The sequence below is a fragment of the Cryptotermes secundus genome, unplaced genomic scaffold, assembly GCF_002891405.2.
Source record: "Cryptotermes secundus unplaced genomic scaffold, Csec_1.0 scaffold322, whole genome shotgun sequence".
Classification (NCBI taxonomy): domain Eukaryota; kingdom Metazoa; phylum Arthropoda; class Insecta; order Blattodea; family Kalotermitidae; genus Cryptotermes; species Cryptotermes secundus.
This window is the reverse complement of record NW_019740657.1, coordinates 1,009,660-1,025,047: the sequence shown is the minus strand read 5'-3', so window position 1 is coordinate 1,025,047 and position 15,388 is coordinate 1,009,660. Positions and strand designations below refer to the sequence as shown.

The 15,388-nt window shown below is 42.0% G+C and overlaps 1 protein-coding gene across 1 annotated transcript in view; it reads right to left on the bottom strand.

Annotated features, from left to right (window-relative positions):
* Positions 1 to 15,388, bottom strand: part of LOC111872447 (D-beta-hydroxybutyrate dehydrogenase, mitochondrial) — a 71,601-nt gene that overhangs the window by 13,564 nt on the left and 42,649 nt on the right. The window lies entirely within an intron of this gene.

The following is a 15,388-nucleotide window of genomic DNA, read 5'->3' as shown; positions in this document are numbered from 1 at the left end:
TGACAGTTCTTCGCCACCACGATGTGTCACTAGCCCTGTTTATAAACTTTATAAAGACTTCATCGAGTCCTGAGTTCTGTTTCTCTTGGATTTTCTTTTATTTCCCGAATCCTTCTGGGCAACATCTTAACACCGCAAATGTCGATTTATCTGCTGTTTCGGATTCACAGTTTATAATTATCTAATTAGGGTAACTGGATACAGGCTGGAGGACCGAGTTTCGATTATAAGCATGGAAGCGAAACTTTTCTCTTCCCCCAGCGTCCACACCGGCTCTGGGGCTCACCCATCCCCCTCATAAATTGTTACCCGGGATTTCTTCTTGGGTTAAAGCGGCCAAAGAATGACTGACCACTCATGTTCACTTCCACTCCTCCATAACTTTTACCCTGTTGGCATGTGGGTTGGTAAGGCCATATTTCAAGGCTCCTCTGTAGGACGCGATGCCTGACAGTGGTTCAGAGCTCAGTTTAATTTCTAGGCTTTTGTAGCATAATACAACACACGTGGGTTTGATTAGTGTGTAATAAAACAACTGAATCAAGTACATAAGATTATTGCATCATCTGGTATTGTAGCATCAAACGAACGGCGAACCACATGTTGCCAGCCCCAGACACACTGGGGCCTGTGCATTGCCCAATATCCGCCTGATTATTTTAGAAAAATATATGTGTGAAGTAAACAAGTGTGGACTTGGTCCTCCTAACCTATGTCCTGTAATTTTCCATACGAAGACAATGTACAAGGCAAGACTCAGTGCCTAAGAGGAAGATATGACGTCAGTTACCAGATGTAAATTTGCTTATAAACTCTCCGTAATCACAGGAGAGGGGTGATACTTTCGAAGACTTCGTGCGGGCCGTCTCTATGCGATTCAGCTCAGCGAAGTGGACTTAGAAATTTCAGCTCGCAGGGATCTGGTCTTGCCTTCATATAATCACCAATGGCTGTATGAATTTCATCTTGTTTTTTTCTTTTAATAAATCCTCATATAGTTAACTGCTCTGTAGTCTTGAGCTTTCACTCTTAAACGGCGTGGACCTCAGCTCCACAAATAAAATTTACCTTGGCTTCATCGGACTTCGATCTCCGGCTTGGAAGATCTCAGCCAACTGTACTACGGGACACTACAGTATATATGTATAAAACAATAACTGCATTATGTTACTGACGTATGGAATATCACTGTGGGGAACAGCCAGCAAATTCAAACCTGGAAATACTACAACGATTTCAGAACAAGGTTCTCAGAGAAATAGTTGATGCACCCTGGTATGTGCCCAATACAGTGTTACATAAGGACTTAAGTGTATCTACAGTGCGAGAAGAAATTAAAAAGTGTAGTGCTAAGTACAGTCGGAGACTACGAGTACATCCAAACGAACTCGCAGCCTTACTACTAACCCATGAAGATGAAGTTAGGAGATTAAAAAGATTCAAGCCGTCAGACCTATCTGATAGATTTAGCTAGTTTTAAGTGTATACGTGCCACAAATCTTAAGGCATCTACTGGGATAGCCTTATTAACACTGTTAATGACATAGTCACCTCGGTCGCCAAAAGTGCTCATTGTCCTTAAGTGGACAGATTGTATGAATCTATCTCAAATAAAAAAAAATGTTACTGCTGAATAATATCAAAATGGATCCATTCTTCACTTTTTTTCAAGTCAATAGTTTTTCGTGTTTGGGGTGAATATATGAAAAGTATAATAAAAATGTATNTGGTGTTGTAACATCTAAGTGGTTGTGGAATTTGGGTAATAATTGTGTTTACGTAGTTAGTAGATTGGTACTAATGTTTGTAGGTACTTGTATATCGTCCTATTTTCTTCTGGAAAATCCTGCTCATGTGTGTTTCATGGCGTTGCGGGGGATGTTTGGTGTACTGTGTTGAGTATTTTCGTGACAATATATCGCTGTGAACCAGTATTGTTTGCGCTACTGTTTGCACAGTTGGGTTTCATAAATTTTCTGTTTATGTATATATACGAGGGAGTCAGTAAATACGTCACATATGGAAGTAATTGACGTAATAAGTTTTCCATGTGTTTCACCAGATATCAGCACAGTCCAGCTTCAGGACAGTCTAGGTAGCCGACATGCATGCCCATGTTCAGTAGTCAAAATGGCGACCGTGCTTGAGTGTACTACCGAAGAGTAGAATTTTGTTGTTCCTCTTTTACTGACAAAAGTTTTTTTCATAAAGAAATGTTTCCTGTTTATGGTGGGAGGTGCTTGTCGCATCAAGCGGTTCAAAACTTGGTCGATAAATTCTCTCAAGGACGTTCGAAAGTCACAGATGATAACCGAAAAGATCGCCCTGTTGAGATTGCGACAAAAGCAACTGTGCAGCGAGTGGAATTACTGATTCGAGCTCACAGGAGGATAACGATAGACAGTACAACAACTGCACTTGGTTGCACGATCGATTGAAATTTCGAAAATGTGCGCACGGTGGGTGCCCAGAGAACTGAAGAATCGAGAAAAATGAACCGAATGGATGTCCTTGCAACATCTCTTACGGTATGCAGATGAAGGAGAAGATATGCTTAACAGGACTGCTACTGGGGACGAACCATGGGTCCATCACTACCAACCCGAATCAAATCTTGCTTCAGTGTAATAGAAACGTCCCAGTTCACCTTCAACCAAAAAGCTTGAAGTTTAAAGTTACGCCATCAGCTGGGGAGGTTATGCTTACCGCGTTTTGGGATTCTCAGAGAGTACTGTTAGCCCATTTTCAGAAGCGCGGTGAAAATATGAATGCTGCATCGTACTGTGAAGTTCTGTTGAAACTTCGGGATGCAATTGGCAGAAAACGTCCAGGCCAACTGACAAGAGGGGTTGCTTCAGCATGACAGCCCGAGCAACCCAGGAGAGAATTCAAGAACTGTGACATACTTACTGACGCTCCCTCGTGGTGAACTGTTGGTATCGTTATATCGTGGTTGGTTTTTTTATGCGTAGTGATTTTCGTGTGATCGGATTTTTTTCATTTGTTGCTGTTTATGGTGTGTTTTCTGGTGTAGCTGCATGGGGTATTAATGAACGACCGAAACATGTGGCTCCAGTTTAAGGGCCGGATAACATTCTCTAAGTCACTGACGGAGGGACGACGTGCAGATTTACTTACCTTACATGCCTCCTTCAAGTCGAGGAAGAATGAGGTGGGCGGGGCATGTAGCACGAATTGGGGCGAAGAGGAATGCATATAGGATATTGGTGGGAAAGCCAGAAGGAAAGAGACCACCAGGAAAACCAAGGCGTAGGTAGGTGGACAATATTAATATTGATCTTAGAGAGAGATAGGATGGGATGGGATGGATTGGATTGATCTGGCTCAGGATATAGACCAGTGGAAGGCCCTTGTGAACATGGTAATGAACTTTCGGGTTCCATAAAATGTTGGTAAATATTTGAGCAGCTGCAGAATTGGCTCCTCAAGAAGGGCTCAGCTCCATAAGTAAGTAAGTAAGTACATTCCTCTTTCTCCTTGCAGATTAAGTGCAAGGTTATGACGTTAATTTTAATCTAAGTTATCCCCGTTACAGACTAAGCGAAGAGTGCGGGATGTGTCAGAGAACGCTGTGCTGATGAATCTAAAACAGATATCAACAGTTTCTCAACCAAAACGCGCGCTGCTAGGAAAATGCCAAATACTAAGTGTATTGAAATTCCACAGTTACGAGTATACCTATGCTCTTTACATGGATCTGAATGTTGGACGTTAACAAACAGGTACTGATATTAGTATAATAACAAAAAAAAAGTATCGAAAGAAATGGCTGGAACATTTGGAACGATTGCCTGGAAACCGAAGCTGAAGCTCCTCCATCTCATTAACTAACTCCATGGAGCCCAGTCACTTTTGAGAAGCCGCCAGTTGCTCAGCAACTCAAGAATTTCCCAACATTTGATGGAACCAGAAGATTTCATTACCGTGTTCACAAGAACCCTCCACTGCTCCATATCCTGAGTCAACTCAGTGCAGTCCATGCCACCCCATCCTATCTCTCTAAGATCGATTTTAACATTATCCTCCTACCCACGTCTAGGTCATCCTAGTGAACTCTTTCCTTCTTGCTTTCCAACCCATGTCCTATATGAATTCCTCTTCTCCCCCATTCGTGTTACATGACCTGTCCATCTCATCTTCATTGACTTCATCATCCTAATTATACTTGGAGAAGAGTATAAGTTATGAAGCTTCTCGTTATGCAGTTTTCTCCAAACTCTCACCACTTTATCTCTCTTCGGTCCAAAATATTCTCCTCAACACCCTGTTCTGAAACACCCTCAGTCTGCGTGCCTCCCTTAATGTCAGAGACCAAGTTTGACACCCATACAGAACCACAAGGAAAATTATAGTTTTGTGTATTCAAATTTTTATGTTTCTAGACAGCAGACGAGAAGACAGAAAGTTCTGGACTGAATGGTAGCAAGCATTACCCGAGTTCAGTCTCCTCTTAATTTCCTCCTGAATCAACTGTTACTGTCGTTCCCAAATATTTGAACGGAACTGCTTCATCAGGAGGGGTAGAAACCGAAGAAGGTAAAAACATTAGATAAAATGATTGGATAGTTTTAGTCGCTGTAACCAGTTCCGGCCAGCAGTTTAATGCTTTATTTCAATCATAACGATTACGACATATTACACGATATTTGAACTGCTAGAAAATAGCAAGTGGCAAGCAGTGCACGCATTCCACAGGTCTGCGTGTCTTGCAGGTCTGCTTCACCTCAACTCACTTGTTGATATTACGAGGGGCAGTCAGTACGTAAGTCATAAATGGATAAAAGCCGTAAAACATATGATATTCGAAACTGAAAAAAAAAATTATTTCTCGACCAAAATTTATACACATGTCCCATCGCTTTACCAGTGCTTCGAAACCCGCTGCATAGAAGTATTTTAACTCTTGTCTCAGCCACTTCCGCACCTCCGTTTCAACCTCTTCGTCATCAGCGAATCGTTTGTCATGAAGGTGGAACCTCTTTAAGCGGCAAAACACTTCCCACCGTAAACAGGAAACATTTCTTTGTAAATATCTTTGCACTGAGTCCTTTTGCCCACAAAAAAAAAATACGCACAACAGAACGCTGCTCTTCGGTATCACACACCTCAAGCACGGTCGCCATTTTGACTACTGAAACCAGCCTCTCAACATGCGCGTCTGCTACCCAAATTTTTAAATAAATGTATACACAAAACAGGCCTAGGCCCTGCTAACTATACTGTCATGAAACTGGATTGTGCTGCTACCTATATGGAAAATCTGTTGTCCGTTACAGCTGTTTTATTTCCATTCGTGACCTGTTTATTGACTCTCCCTTGTAAGCAACAAAGCTGCTGAAGGCAACGGAAATGTAAAGGCCACGCAGGTCCTCATTCCGACAGTATTTATGAGAGCAGAAGACCTGTGTGTCTTTCTGTTGGTTATTTAACGACGCTGTCACTAACTAGAATATAACGTTGAATGGCGGGATGATACGTGAATGATGAACTGTAAAGGATTTGGGAGTGGTGTACTTGAGGTGTTATCCCAGAATATGCCTGGAAGGATCGGGCAAGATTACGAAAAATCGGAGACATGAAACCCAGTGTCCCAGCCGAGATTCAAACCGATCACCTCCTAAGTATGATTACAGCGTTACTACTACGCCAACCCTTTGAGTGGGAGTCCTGTCTGGAGTTTTATATTTCACATTTAAGAAATAACCTCGAAATTTTAAATTTTAGGCAATGTTTTAGTGACATAGTCCAGTTTAGTCATTTACAAGCAGTTGTGCAGTTTCGAGCGTGTTTCGATGTTTAAATAGTTATTCATGTGACTTGTACTCTTCGCCAAGTATAATTACAATGATCCAGTCAAGGAGTTTGAGGTGAGCAGAGCATGAAGCACGAATGAGGGAGAGAAGGGATGCATGTAGGATATTGGTGGGAAAACCAGAAGGAAAGAGACTACTGGGAAGACCAATACGTATGTGGGTGGAAAATATTAAAATGGATTTTAGATAGTATTGGGGTAGTATGGACTGGATCGATCTGGCTTAAGATAAGAACTAGTGTGTGGGCACAGTAACGAACCTTCGGGTTCCATAAGATGTTGGAATGTTCTTGAGTAGTTGCACAATTGGCGGATTCTCAAGAACGAATCAGCTCCATGAAGTTAGTTGTTCATATGCTGGGATTTACAACAGATCGGTTAACGTGGAGTCGCTTAGTAGGCAGATTGACGTTAACAGGAGTAAATGTCATTAAGCTAGTTTTGTCTCTGCATAATCCCTCCAAGTTAATAGACTGGGGACGTATTTAATGGCATAATAAATGATGAAGGCTACGACTCGGTGATTAGTTCAAAGCATCGGTACGTCACACTGGCGCCAGCTTGTACTGAGCGTAATCTGCATACGGGAGGTATGAAACTGTTTTTGTTTCCATAAATGACGTACCTGTTCGAATAGTTGCCGCGCTTGCGCTGCAGTAATCCACGTAGATGCAGTGTAATTACTCTCATAAGCTGTAGCGCAGAACTGGCAGTATTCCTGTGGGGGAACACTACTGATACTCTCGCCGTGGTGGCGGGAGATAGTACTTTGTTTCCTTCAGGAAACTGTAAACGCTTTTCCCTAAAAAGTATACAGAGTGTCGCGGGAGGAAAGGTAAATATTCTGGGAGGTCACAGTATCTGTCATTCTAAGAAAAAAATATGTATATGCACGTGTGGCCTATTCCGGTTTCCGATATACAGCTATTTCACTGTACAGTACCAAAACTGTTGATAAGAAAGAGACATTACGTAAAAAAGTTATCCATGTGCTTAACTAATTAACTATTACGTCATGAAGATATATGGGGAACCTCGTCACTAGTTGGAGGTGAGTGGGCAGATTCACGCCCCGGCCGGTTTACACCCAAAGAAAGAGCCCCCGGTACCCATTGGATAGGAGGCAGGGTTGGCCCCAGAGCCGGTCTGGACGACATGGAGAAGTGAAAATTCTTGCCACCACCTGGACTCGAACTCCGACCCCTTGGTCTTCCGGCCCGCAGCCGGTCGCTATCCCGGCTCTGTTGAGATATTACGTAACGTTTCTAATGTTGGTATTTATTGTTCAAGTGCCAAAGTTGGTACAGTTTACCTAGTGTAATACATTTCCGAAAATTCCACCGTCAACATCAATGCACTTTGCATCTCGTGTGAGGACATGGCGTGTTACTCGTCTGTACAGTGTACAATGAAACAGCTTTATCTCGGAAATCATTCGGAATAGGACACGTACACTTTTGCTAAGAATGACCTCCCAGAATATTGACCTTTCCTCCTGGGACACTCCGCATGAATTGGTACCCTTCAAAGACGGAAAGTAACTTCTGCCATCACATTAACCGCGGTTTTATAGGCGGATTTTGTTCACGCAAGTCGCAGGAGATGCTCCAAGGACGTTTCAAGTGCGCAGAACTTGGCTCTGGATGTGTATATGTTTGCAACTTGTTGCGTGTCTATCTACATTGTGCAGCCAAGGTCTGCCGTGTATTAGTTAACATGTCGTATTTCGTGATGTTACTTTCTGATCTCTTTTCCCAAGTGTCTATTCTGCTGTTTAGCACGCATTAGTGGTGCTTGCCGTTCAGTTCTATACGAGTAATACAAATCTGTATCAGCTCACTGAAGCACCTAGCGAGCAGTTATGTAGGCCTGCTTAAAATTCAGACTTTGCTAGTGACACAGCCTATGTATATTAATTATCTTGCTGCAAAGTTGTTCGCATTAAGTAAAGAGGTAAATTATTTGTCACTGCGATTTCTGCATACGCTTACCTGACAGATGAATTATAGCCAGTTCTATGTATCAGAGTTATTCTTGAGAAGCTAATAGTTTCTCAGCTGATCAAAAAATTCCCTTAGAAAGGCCCGCGTTTTGGAACCCCCATGTTCATGATTGGGTTCACAAGTCCTTGGTCTGAGCCAGATGAATCCAGTGAACACCGCCCTATCCCATTTCTCTAACATCTAACCTAATATTGTGATCCAATCTATGCCTAGATCTTCCTTTCAGATTTTACACCAAGGCCAGGTATGCACCATTCAGTCTAGAAGCTTTTGTCTTCAGTCTAAAAACATACAAATTAGAATATACAAAATTGTAATTGCTTCGTCGATCTGTGTCTCCTTGTATCTTCTCCTTCTCCTATTCTTACCCGTCAAGGTTCAGGCCATTAGAGCCTGTTGCAGCCTCACTGCTAATCCGGCCACCTTCTATAGGATCTCCCAACATTTAGTCTTCCCCCGAGGTCTGTATTGTAGTGCACTCTTACACAGCCTATTGTTCTGCAGCCTTGCCACGTGGGATCCCTATTGCTGTCTATATTTCTCAATATCCTCTGTTGTGTTAGCTACATCGGGCTACCTTCTGACTGCGCGCGCTCTCTTGACATACATGCGGCACTTGGCCTGAGGAATTTAATCAGCTATGCCTCGAATCTCTTTTTGTCCTTATCAGCATATGCATTTCAGTTCCAAACAGCAGAGCAGACTTTGACATATTTCTACCAATGTTTCTTCTAACTTTCCAGGGGCACTGCCTAGTTGATTGAGACACTATGCTACAAGTCGGAAGGTCGCGGGTACGATTCCGATGAGGTCATTGGATTTTTCAATTGACCCAATCCTTCCAACCGCACTATGGCCCCTGGGGTCGACTCAGCCTCTAACAAAAATGAGTAATAGCAATTTTTCTTGGGGTAAAACGCGGCCGGCGCGTAAGGCTGACAACCTTCTTGTCCCTATCGGGACTCGAAATCTGACCCCTCAGTCGTCCAGCCCATAGCCAGCCGCTAGTAACATAAAAGTAAAGTTATACCTGTAACAGGCCATGGAAGCCCATAAGGTTGTGAGATTCCCACATTTTCTAGACAGTTGGCTCACAGATGGCGGTGAGGTTGTCACCGTTACGTACCTGCCGCCCTTTACCCCCCAGGATAATTCCTGGTAATCTTTTCTGTTAGAGGCTGAGTCGACCCCAGGGCCATAGTGCGGCTGGAAGGATTATATAAATTGAATAAATCCACCTCATCGGGACTCGAACCCGCGATCTTCCGGTTTGTAGCATAGCGCCCCAGCCAACTACTGTACCGCGTGCTCCCTATCTAACCGTTTATCACAATTTAAGCTATAGCAGTTCATTGCCTTTCATTGTAACTTATTTTATTTTGGATGGAATATCCATTCCATGTAATGAGCTTAATTCTAAGGCGGTATGGGAGTCTCTGTATTTTCTTATCAGAGTTACTCATGATAACTTGATCGTCTGCATAAAACAATGTGAGATATTTGGATCCTTTCACGTTCATTGCATTCTCATCTTGTTATTTACCAATATCTAGTATAGGCCGTGCCATAGCTGGCTTCCCACCACGGCGGCCCGTGTTCGACCCCAGGTCAGGTCATGTGCGATTTGTGGTGGACGAAGTGGCACGGGCAGGTTTTCTTCGAGTACTTCGGTTTCCCCTGCCAATCTTCATTCCACCAATAGCTCCACAATCACCATCATCTATCATGTGGGGCTGGTACAATAGACCAGTAGTGGCCGCAGTACCAAGTGGACTCAGTCTCACCCCACTACCAATAATAATAAAAATAATAAACACCCCCTGAGAATTGAACGGAAAGTCTCATCACTTGTTATATATAAGCTTTCTTCCTGTTTTCCCCTAATTTCTCATGTATTTCTTTACACATCCACGTGTTATCGAGTGTTGCGTCGAGGCCGACGTTTAACACCATCTCCCACGAATTATACGCGCAAACAGTCTACTAGCTGATCTCTTCAGCGTTTGCCGGGTGTAATGCACACGTTATAACTAGGAAATGTAATATATTGAAAAGTTGTAATGTTGATCTTATTGATAATCATACCGTCAAGTCTAGGGGTTCTGCGTGACTTACAGACGGGTTCTGGATTGGATGATTTGATTTATTGACACCTAATACACACGGCTTGGGACTACACGAAATAAAGCGCTGTCGCCGACCTACACACTAACCCACATCCTGCTTCCTAAAGATTCAACCTAATATTATCCTGACATCTACTCCAGTTGTATCGTCCTTTTGGGATTTTCGACCAAAATTTTGTATGCACATCTGATCCCTCGCATCAGTGCTACGTGCCCGCACACACGAACACACAACAACGAAGCGTATTAGAATACATATTACAGTTGTTGCTTACACTACGATAAGAATAAGTTTTCATAACTGATGGATATGATATTTCAGTCTTCCCCAAGGACTGAAGTATGTATATATGTTTTATACCCACTAAGTAGGTTTAACTTGTGTTCCGCACGAATGAGATACATCAGACATTTGGTGCGGTATAAGCATCAGCCATTTTTACAGTTGAGCTGCAAAGGCTCTCTACCACCTGCAGGTGGAGTCCCATCACACACGTCTAATGTCAGAGGTCAGGGTTCTCTCTTTAGTCTGAGAGAGATATTGTCATCTGAGGGAAGCGTCATGGTAGAGATGTGTTACGTCTGAAATATTCGTGTATTTTGTTTTCGTCTGTTGACAGACAGTAGATTTCTGTTGTAAATGTGTACTTTGCATAATGATTGTGTTGTTTTCATCATCTACCAGAAATAGCAGGATCCAGAGTTCGAATCCCGGTAGGGTCAAGAATTTTTTCCACGTCATCCACAGACCGGCTCTGGAGTCCACCCAGCCTCCTATCCAATGGATTCCGGGAGTAAACCGGCCGGGGCGTGAAGCTGTCCGCTCACCTCGAGCTAGTGTCGAGGTCAAGCAAATGTGGCTCTATACGTCAACTCCCCCCATACGCCTTCATGGCATAGTGCCTACTTAGTTAAGCACAGGGACAACTTTACCTCTTTTACCGGAAATAGCTCGTTCAAGTTTTGAGTTGAGCTTCAGAATCCAGGCTTGTTTTCTGAATCCACAAAGTTAAATGAATTGGACGATGTTCTTTGCATTAAATTTAGGTGGTGGGCCAAACCGCAACCTGTGACTTACACAACTCCAAAAGCATGTCCGTCCTTTCTGGCTCCAACTTCGGAAGCAGGACTGGAGAAATTATGAATGAAACAAAGATGTTTACTTAATTAGGTCTGAATTAAAGGCAGTGCTGCAGGCTATCAAACCGTATGAGGATTGAAGGTATAGTTCCACGCTTTTAAGCAGGTAAATGATCAGCTTCAGTTCCCCAGTCTCCTGTACCCGTTGGATAGAAACACAGATGGTCCCCAAAGGCGGCTGGACGCTGTGGGGAAAAATCTATGCCTACGCTGGGAACTGAACACCGATTCTTCGGTCATTCAGCATTATAGTCTAGGAGTGAGAAAACTACGGTCCGCGGACCGGATCCGGTCCCACGGGAGCTTTTGTGATTTTTTTTATTAATATGGTTCTATAGCCGTTTGTTGGGCCCTGGCCTCTTTTTCACTTTCCTAATCCTATACATGGTAGGAGTCCTTGGACGGGGTATCAGCCCGTTGTAAGGAAGCTACCTACACACGGAACAACACGAACAGAACAAACGCACACAAACATGCATGCCTCGAGTGGGATTCGAACGCACGATCCTAGTGTTTGAGCGGGCGAAGACAGTTCATGTCTTAGACCGCGTGGTCACCTTGATCGGCTTTTGCGAAAATTTGCCTAACATTATTTTGAATTTATATCAACTTTATTTTTGTCAAGCGATTTAACGTGTTCTTCTTACACAGAAACGTAAGAAGTTTATTTCAAATGATTTTTTTGTAACAGTAAACGTGTGTTCCGCTTATTAGAAATGACTCGACCTTTATGTGGTCCAACAAAACACTTGCAACCCCTAATCCGGCCCGTCATCTATAAAGTTTCTCCACCTTGGTCTATTCACTATGATGACTGAGCTGTCCTAGCTCCCATAAATGTATTTGTACGCACTGAAATTTCAACTGCAGGCCTACGAACGCATGTATGAGGGAGAGTCAGTAAACAGGTAACCAGTAGATACAAAACGTAAAACTTGTGATATTCGAACCTGGAAGAAACATTTATTTCTCGATATACCCTCCACTAACACTGATACACCTGTTCCATTGCTTTACCAGTGTGCCGAAACCCGCAGCATAGAAGTCTCTTGGCTGTTGTCTCAGCCACTTCCGCACCTCCGTTTCAACCTTTGCATCAGCGAAACTTTGGCACGTTTCTTGACCTTCCTATGAACCGTTTTACGCGACAAACACTTCCCACCGTAAACAGGAAACATTTCTTTGTAAATATCCTTTGCATTGAGTTCTTTGGGCCACAAAAAACGCACAACAGAACTCTGTTCTTCGGTAGCACACACCTCAAGCTCGGTCGCCATTTTGACTATTGAAACCAGCATCTTAACATGCGCATGCGCGTCTGCTACCTAGACTCTTCTTTAAAAAAATAAATGTATATACAAAGAAAGCCTAGGAAATGCATATCCGACCGTCTGCAGCACAGTCTTATAAACATCTTAATCTATCATAGCGGTCGCACCGGGATTTTTGAACATATTTCTTAAATCTTAGAGTATACTACTCGTATTAATATTTTGTACATTTACTTGTGTTTATTTTTTAATAAATTTAGGAATTTTGTTTATGAAATAACAGACGCCTTACACAAATCTTTTTTTTGTGTGTGTGTCTTCTAGCCTTAAGATTTCGAGTATTCTTTTTTACTGTTTCAGACAAAATGTCCATCATTGTTTGAGAAGAGCAAAAGAGCTGTTTTACTGTTATATTTTAACGCCCTGTTGCACTGACTCATGTCCAAGATTTACGCTAACCGTCTTCAGTGCATACACTTTTTCACCTTACTCTTCTCTTTTGCATTACATGTTTCAGCACTAGTGTGCCATCTTCAGGTGCGTTTTCTCTATGCACGTCTAACTACCGCATTGCATGCCCTGATGTCTTCATATTAAAATGACTAAAATATATATTCGTCATATATAATAATAGATTTTAAATATTAAAACTTTTCAGAATTCGTCATCCTTACGTCGTATCTCAACACGCAAATCACGCCAATCCTCGTCTGTAGGAGCACTCTTCCTACATCCGTGTGTGTATTGTGCTCTTTGTTGTGTCTTGCTCCTGTGACTGCGTGCGTTATACTACTACACACATATCCAGTAGTATAACGCACATGAAGATGGCACACTAGTGCTGAAACATGTAGTGCAAAAGAGAAGAGTAAGGTGAAAAAGTGTATGCACTGTAAGACGGTTAGCATAAATCATGGAGCTGTTTTACTGTTCACTGGCTTTCCCTCGTACTAAATAAAAGTATATGTATGCTGAATGCTTGCTACAATTCATTTCGCTTTGATCTTTCTCTCCCCGGTCTAGAAACTTGAAGATTACAACATGCGAAAGTATGTATTAACCTGCTGTTTTATATGGATATGACAGTAGGTCTACGGGAAGAACAGAAAGTGATTGTGTTTGAGAACCGGGTACTGAAAAAAAATGTTTGGACGTAAACAGGAAGTATCAAGAGACTGGAAGAAAAATTACATTTCGAATAACTTCGTAAGTCTTTTTTTTAATTCGCTAGTGGGGGATGGAGTCCAGCTGGGTCCACTCGGCACTGCGGCCACGGACTCATAAGTCTTACTTTCTGAGAAACATCATTAGAGCGATAAATCAGTGAAGATGGGATGGGATGGGCCTGCATTTACCTATGATAGCAGAATGTATATTTACTTTTTGCTTAAGCCTTTAAATCCTTAATTTCTTCTAAATAATATACTAAACTTCAGTCCGTACCTCACAGGAAACACATTACGTTTCCGCTACAAAGACAGCCGGTTAATGCTGTTTAGGGAAACAGTTGATGTTTATTATAAGAACCATATGGAACACACAAATACACTCTGTGGGCAGAATGCAGAGTTTTAGTATGTTGAAGCAGGTTGTTTATATATATTGTCACATGAGAAGAGTGTCACTATAGACGGGTTTGATGACTGGATTTATTGGACTCTTTGATATAGCGCGTGACTACACTTTACAGTTCACTATTACACACGCACACTAGTGTCCACAGTCACGCCTTCACTGCCGTTGCTTGGCAGATAATCCGACAAGGCTTCTGAATAGTTCTCTGTGTTTTTAAAGCTCTAGTCACGCTTGTTCTTCATGAGACCTGAAATCGATATGTTGTGCCTTGTTTGGACTTGAATTCGTCAAGACACAATCGCGTCTTCTCCACAGTGTGAACGCCCTTTCCTGGCATTGAGACACAAAGAACAGCATGAAAATGAAAGACAAGACTTCATAGCGTTGGATGAGCATGAATAATGACCAATTGTATCCCATGGGGCTGACTTTTCTTTCAAGGTTTTCAGTGTCTCGGGCCGGCCTACCCGTGAAACGAACGTGGGTATTAAATAATCTTGCGTCACGAACTGTGTACGATTCTTTTTCGAGCTGCTTTGCAGCTTTCGACATGATGTAGACCGAGCGCAGTTTTTCACCAGTGTTGCCTCATGTAACTGCCTTACATGGAAACAAATTTGAATTTTTTAACTTGTCTCATTTTGGTCCGTCACACTATTAATTACAGAGTAGATAATACACATACACAGGAAACTACATACGGAAAATTACAAAACCATTTAAAACACAATATTAAGATAGCATTTAAAACAACCCACACAATGGGCAGAGCACTACAAGAAAAACACAACACAAACCCATACGAGCAAAGTGGTATTTACAAATTAACTTGCCAAAGTTGCCATCAAGTATACATAGGCCAAACAGGAAGGAAATTATCAACACGATATAGCGAACACATAAGAAGCATAAGATTAAACAGAGATGAATCCGCTTACGCCCAACATGTTCTAAACAATCGTCATCAATGCGGACCAATATCAACGGTCATGGAAATCATCGAAAAAGCTAATAATGAATATAAAAGAGGAATTCCAAATATACAACTACAACAAACACAACAAACTGATAGCTGAACAGAAACAAACAATCAAAACAACATGTTTGGCCTTATTATACATTACTCGAACACACCCTCTTCGTCATAAACACAGGAATATAATAAGAGAGACAGCACCATTCAAAACAGTACAAACGACACAGCACGCACGTGAACTACACTAATAATAATAAGGTAAGCCCTAACTAGACACGTTAATAAACCTAAAAGCATTATATATAACTATATAAGATAGAATAAAATAAAAAATATAATAATATATTTACAGAACATAAAATCAAGAGAAATAAACGACATCTCCCACTGTCAGGAGGAAAACAACATGACCCAATGTCGGCTCAAGATATTTTAATATAATAACTAATTTTTCACATGGAAAT